Raw genomic sequence first — 6,827 nt, 5'->3', positions numbered from 1 at the left:
CCCCATCCCACCGCGGGGAGGAGCGAGCAAGCAGCCGCATGGTCTTCCGTTGCTGGTTGGACCTAAACCACAACATTATTTTTTAGAAATGCCTTAAAAAAGGCCAGGCACACACAGATATTTGCACTCATTCCCGGTATCACAAAATATTTGCAAGTGAGCAGTTTGACTGTTTTGGGACATTCTGTAGCAGGCCAGGTGCCATCAAATCTTAAAGACTATTTATTAGCCTAATAACTTTATGAATAAAATCTCCAAATCCTAAACTCCTGCACAACACAGGGACAAAATCTGACAACCAAACTCAGTTTCACAGGAAAACTGATACTGCAACAATGTTAAGGGTATTCTATTCTAGATTGTTTTTTCAAAGCACCTACAAAGATGTAAGGTGTAATACTATTCCCAGAAAGGTCACTGGGAGCTTAACCACTCTTTTGAGCAGTATCAGTCCTTCAGATCAGTCAGGACTTGCTTTCATAAAGTAATGGATACTTTTTACAAGGATTTTTTAGTGCACAGCAGTACCATAAGGGCACTTATGCGCATTACTTTTCCTAATTTTAATTTAAATTACCAAACAATATTCACTCCCTCTAGACTATCTGGTGGGAGAAGAAACAGAAGGGACAGTACACTTCTTCCCTAAACTTTGAGAGCTGATGACTGTACATACATTTTTACATAGCTACAAATATAAATACATCTGGTTTTCTAAGGGTTTCAGCACACTTGTATGACTTCTGGCATAAACTAACTGAAAAGGTGGAGGGCTAAGTTTTGAGCACAATCAGCAACCGAGCAGACAATAAACATACATCTGTGTGCAGTGAGAGAGCCGATGATAGCACAGAAAAGATGGGCTCCTGTATCAGCTGTTAGTGGACTATATTCCTGTCAACCGCTGATAAGCTCTACTCATGCATTGCCTTATTTAGTCAGACTTCTCTGCTGACACACCAATGCACGGTAACAAGCGTGTATGATGTTTCCAATGAAGAGAGGCTTCAGCTCCTTTTATTAAAAGCATAACAAATAATGGCTCAGTGTCGTTTTCCAAGGTGCTCTGAAAAAGGCATATTTGCTCATTTAGGAACACACCGCCAGTAACAAAAACTGCATTCTTAACAGTACTTAATGTGGAAGGAAACACGACGTAGACCGAAAAAAACTGGTCATAAAACAACACTGCAGACTTTTTCCTAATGGTGACATTCACTCTCTACTTTGAAGACTAAGGAATTCACTGGAACATATGAGAAGATGTTCAATGAGCCTGTAGTTTGGGAATTTCTATTTTAAGACTCAGCATAAATTAGCAGTTTAGCTCTCCGCTATGCTAGTCAGGATAACTCTTTTCCTGAATATCTTCAGCTACATTTATTCTATGATGTTCTCTTCTCATGTGTTACATTTTTACTAATGCTAAAACCCAACATCTATTACCTTCAGCACCACTCCACTGGTCTCACACTCTCATAACTAGTAGATTTTTACTGTTTCTTTGAAGATATTTAATAACAGGCTGCGGTACTGAACTGTCATTTCAGGAAATCATTGTTGCTTTCATTAATTATACTACTGTCTGTTAACTCATACACTGCGAATATGTTTACAACTAAACTGCTACTACCAAGATAAATTAGCAGAGACCATACTGTTAAAGTGTGCACCTCTGAAGTTTTGTCATCATGTTTCACTTACTTGCTAAGTTGTAAAATCAAGTAATCCCGTGATGGGTCTCTTAAGTCATTAGCATGAATTAACAAGATTCTGCTGTATATCATGTCACAGCTACTGCCAGAAGGTCAAATATTGAATACAGGACATCCACTGAATGTCACATATTTAGCTTCCTTTGGAACTATGATAATATATTCTATTAAAATTCATTCTGTATTGCACAATGCCATTAATCAAGTTAGCTAAAGCACTCAGTTCATACCCTACTTTTTTTACCAGAGGCTATATGGCCTTCACTGCTGCAGATGTATATGAGTATTCATCAGATTTTATCCTTACAGCAAACCAGCTAGATTAGGCAGTACTTTCCTTTGTACATGTGGGAAGTCTGAGAACAAGCTTGACTGAAGAATGTATGAAATGTACGACATACAATGAAACACTGAGCAAGTCTGCTCCAGAGCTGGAAGCTGTGTAGTTCTGTCAGCACAGTCCTGGGTCTCAGCTAGTTAGCTCCGCTGGTAAGAACCATGAGAATTAAGGCTGGGTTTCCACAATACAGTCAAAGTGCAACAGGTTCACAGCCTTAGACAGAACCTGAGCTTGTAGACTCACTGCACACCCCTGCTCTCTATCATACAAACCTAATGGAGTACTCATAGCCAGGTCTACCACGGTGCCTCACCGTAACGATTTGCTGAAAGGGCACACTTATATTTGTGTTATGCTTGGAAAGTAAACTCATATAACTGAGTTCTGCTGTGCACCAGATCCATTAGACTGATGCCCAGTGTGGCCTGAGAGCATACGCAGCTCACTAGGCCAATTCCCCAAACCCAGGGCTGGCTTATGGCTGGACAAATACCTGGGAAGAGCAGCACACAGACAGACTGCTGACTGAATTATTCTGGAAGTAACAGCAGCTCACTCCTGATCATCGTCTTTCCCAGAGCTGCTGCCTCTATCACAAGGATGCCTGGCTGCCACTAGCAGAATTTCACAGCACATTCCATGCCCGCTCCTAAAGACCCTTTCAGAAAAAGCACAGCCAGGAGCCAGCTGTCCGAATGGCTCCAGCACCCTCTTTTCCTTGGAAGCCTCTGTCGTATCTCACATGCAATATGCCACCTAGCATTCCCTGCCACTAGGTAAAGTGGTACATGGACCTAGACAGGGAAGTTTGGCACCACACCTAGGTAGCCTTCCAGAAACATGAGCTGAACAAACAAAGCTGAGGAAAAGAAGTCCTGCTTGCTAAGATGCTTTTATCTGGTCCAACTAGTATGCTGAGGATCTTTTCAATACAAAGCAGCTGCACTGCAAAAAGAAGTAAGAAGCAGCAACCTCTATAATCAGCTATTTACACTGCAAACCCATGTAATCTAGCAGATTCTCTAGTAGAGCAATAAAACACAAAACTGGATCCTCAGTAAAGTTTTTCAAAGCATCCACCTCTCTCCCTCCCAGATTTCTAGAAATAGGGATATTCTCAGCTGATCTATCCTGCTAGAATAAATTCTGTCACCCTTATTCACACTGCACTGTACCACACTCAAATCTCAGAGCTTTTTTGGACCGCGTGTAGAACAGCACAGCATTCAGCATCAGTACATCAGACTGAGCGGGACATACAGATGCATTACAGAAACTTACACTGTTGGCAAAGGGAAAGGACTAAATCTCAGAGCTCTATTAGTTCCTTTACAATTCATAAAACGAGTCCAGAAATTCAGTTTTTCTGGGAATTATGAAGAGTGGACACCTAAGAGAGCATGCCAAGAACCCAAAGGTTGCTCCTTCAGTGGTAACTGGATTTTCTCTGTACTTTATTATCCTTTATGGTCCAGCTGGGAACTTCTAGTGTCTCCACTTTGGCCTCTTAACTGCCTATGACTCCTACAAAACACGCAGCTCGCAAGGAACGTTGTTCCATCAGTGCTACCCTGCTAGCACTAGAACCAGTGGGAGTTTTGCTGTTAATGTCAGCATGGCCAACATTTAATGTTTCACCAACGGATTTCGTGAAGAATAAATTAAAAACCTGCCAGGTTCAGCTCACATTTTTATCCTCTAAAGCTACACAGGGTAAATGGACTATAAGTCATTTTTCTGTTCTTTAATTACAACTTTAAAAAGTGATATTCTGTCTGCTCCTAAAGAGAGTAACATCACTGGAAGTATTTTAATAGTAAGGTGAACTTTTTAAGAGCTCTTGACCAATTTTTTCTCCTTTTATCTGCTGAGCAGCAAACTGTATGCTCCTTTCAATCAGAATTAGCTGAGTAACAGCAATAAGATGCGGATCAGAGCACGTAAAAATCAGTTCATTCCTTCAGAATGAAAGGTACAATAAAAAACAGCAAAACACCTTACATTACTACTATAGTCTCATTATCATTTTGTGCATAATTGACCTCTAGGATTAATAAAGTACACTTTAAGCTGTCCTTCGGGGTCATAAAAGAGCAGATTATTTCAAACTGTAGTATGGAAGCATGTGATTCTTTCCATATTAGAATTCCACAAAATTCTCTCCAGTTTGCAATTTTTAGATCAATTAAATAAGAAAAGAATTTTCTCATATTAATAATAATATTAATACACTCCTATACATGACAAGGATCCTCCCTATCGAAATCCCCCGTTTTCACTTAGAAATACCAGAATCTGAATCATGCCAATCTTCCCTTGTTCTTGCTACTGGAGAACATAGGTCTCCCACTTTAAAATGCTCGTGCTTGAACTCGCTACTTTATTCACTATGTTCAACATAATGCTCTTATCTAAGGGTTTTTTTTTTTAATTATAAATATCTGTGACTATTTTATCTGCCACAAACGTTAAGCCGTATTTCAACAGCAGAAAGGCAGAAGCGATGGCCATAATGCCTTGATACCATTCTCTTTAGCGACTAGCAGCAGTTGCGCACACCTCAACATCCACGGGCAGAGACTAGTTACTTCCTTTGGTGAAGAAAACCAGAGACTTGAAGAATAGAAGCCTGTGATTTCTCTCCTGGTATGTCACAGAGAAAAGGGAGAGCGAAAACACCCTGTTTATGCTTACCAGAACAGTGCTTTTGAAGAAGATATTCTTGGATTTAAACAAAACAGAGTTCTAAACACCCCCACAGGAAATCATCTTCTCATTGCTCCTGTTAGCAAGATACATGCACTAATAATAACACTTGCATGATGACAAGTAGTCCTGGTTCCACCATTTAAAACATATATGGTGAACAGGCCCCAGAGTCCATATACCTTAAAAGATGAGATGGAACATGTGGACACACAAATACTCCAGACAGAAGGTAGTGAAAGCAAACAGAAGAGCAACATTAAGTTGCTCAATCAAAAACAAACAGTAGCAACTTCAGCTCGCTACTCCTACTCTACAAGACACAGGAGACAAACTCTGAGAAGGGTCCGAGAAACGCAGAGGTTTCTCCCACTCACTGGAGGAGAGCATCATGGGTGAAAGCACAAAAAAGTTCACCGAGGAAAGTTTGAACCCTTTGTGTACACACTCCCCCAGAAGCAGTATGTAAACAATGCCAGCGTTAAGATGATGCTGCACACTATGATAACTGTGGGTTTTGGCACTGAATAAAGGGGAAAAGGCCTGGTATTGTGTCTCTATCTATAAGCATTGTTTCTGAGCAATACTGAACAAGTTAATGGGACATATCAGAGTATTTCAACAAAAGGTGCCCAATTACCTCCCAGGGTGTTCTCATGCCCTTTAGCCAGCTGATTATATGTAGAGTCTTTTCCCTTGCATGCAAAGGGATTGCTCTGATGGCATCATTTCCTTTTTTCATGCATTCAGGTTTTTTTCTTTTTCATTACAGCTACACAATAGAAAAACAAACAGCAGGAAAGGATGTAACTGCAGGCTAAGGTGACACTTGGTTGACCTTAGGATACAAGCAGGCTTGTCACATTCACAAAGACAAAATCTTGCAGCTCTATTGCAGGGAACCCAACCACAGGCAACAACACAACACGAGATTTTTGCCATAAAGAAATGAAAAAAAAGCCAGCAGTCTACAAAGTTATCACAAATATTTTTGACGAGCATTTCAGTCAATTATCTACACATTGAAATTGAGCCTCTTTTTTCTTCATTCACCGATGCAAGGAAAATTTGAGTTACGGCACCAACTTACTACTAGTCCTATTTAGACAGTCAAATACTGGAATAGCGTGCCGAGACATATATCACTAGATCTTTAAGATACATTTAGAGAAAAATCTTGAAATAACAAAGATTTAATTAATCTAAGGGAAGATGAACAATTTTCCTCTTGTTCCCTCCTTACAGAGGTCTCCGGAATAGATTAAGTCTAGAAAATCCTTTGTTTCAAATGATACAGAACAAGCAGAAAAAAAAAGACAACACTTAGCTCTACAGCTGGTCATTGTGACCAAATCGTCTCCTGCACACATAAAGAGCTTTCTAGAAAAATAACTCGTCTTATTTTCAGAGTACCATGGCCCTCAGTAGTGAATCTGATCTGAATTACTTATTATTCACTAAAAAATAACCCCCCTGCCAAAACACACCACAAACCCGAAGAAAACAGCAGACATAGAGCCCCAGAGCAACCAAAAAAACAGAAGGAATATTTTGTATAAAAGCAGAATCATTTTCAAAATCTGAAGTGACAAGTTATTATAAGGTCTGAGTAAAACCTCCTTTTAACCTTTTGAATGAAAAATCATATATTAAAAAACATTTGAAGCTCTGAAAGAAGGTCTGATGCAAACAAAAAACTTTTTTCACTTGATGTGCTGTAAAATGCAGATTTCTAAACCTCACCACAGCATGAGACCAGCAGCCAACAGAAATCGGATGGTTATATAATTTCGTGGTTAAGCAAAGATATTTTTAGTGCTTTGCTAATCCATCTAATGCATTTCTTTCCAAGAGAAGAAAATGCATTACGGTGATAACAATAACAGGGTCAAAACATGGGGTTATTGACAAGGTATTTACATTTTCTAGAAAATAAAAAAGTATCTGAAATAACTCTGAATGGTATCCATTCCCAAGCAAGGCTTATCAGTGACTGGGAATAGGTGATACATAAGTACCTGAACAGCAGAGCTAAAACAAAGGAAAACTCAAAAAAATGCTTCAAA

Source organism: Eurypyga helias, unplaced genomic scaffold (assembly GCF_000690775.1).
Source record: "Eurypyga helias isolate BGI_N326 unplaced genomic scaffold, ASM69077v1 scaffold22285, whole genome shotgun sequence".
NCBI classification, from domain to species: Eukaryota; Metazoa; Chordata; class Aves; order Eurypygiformes; family Eurypygidae; genus Eurypyga; species Eurypyga helias.
Note: the sequence above shows the minus strand (reverse complement) of the source record.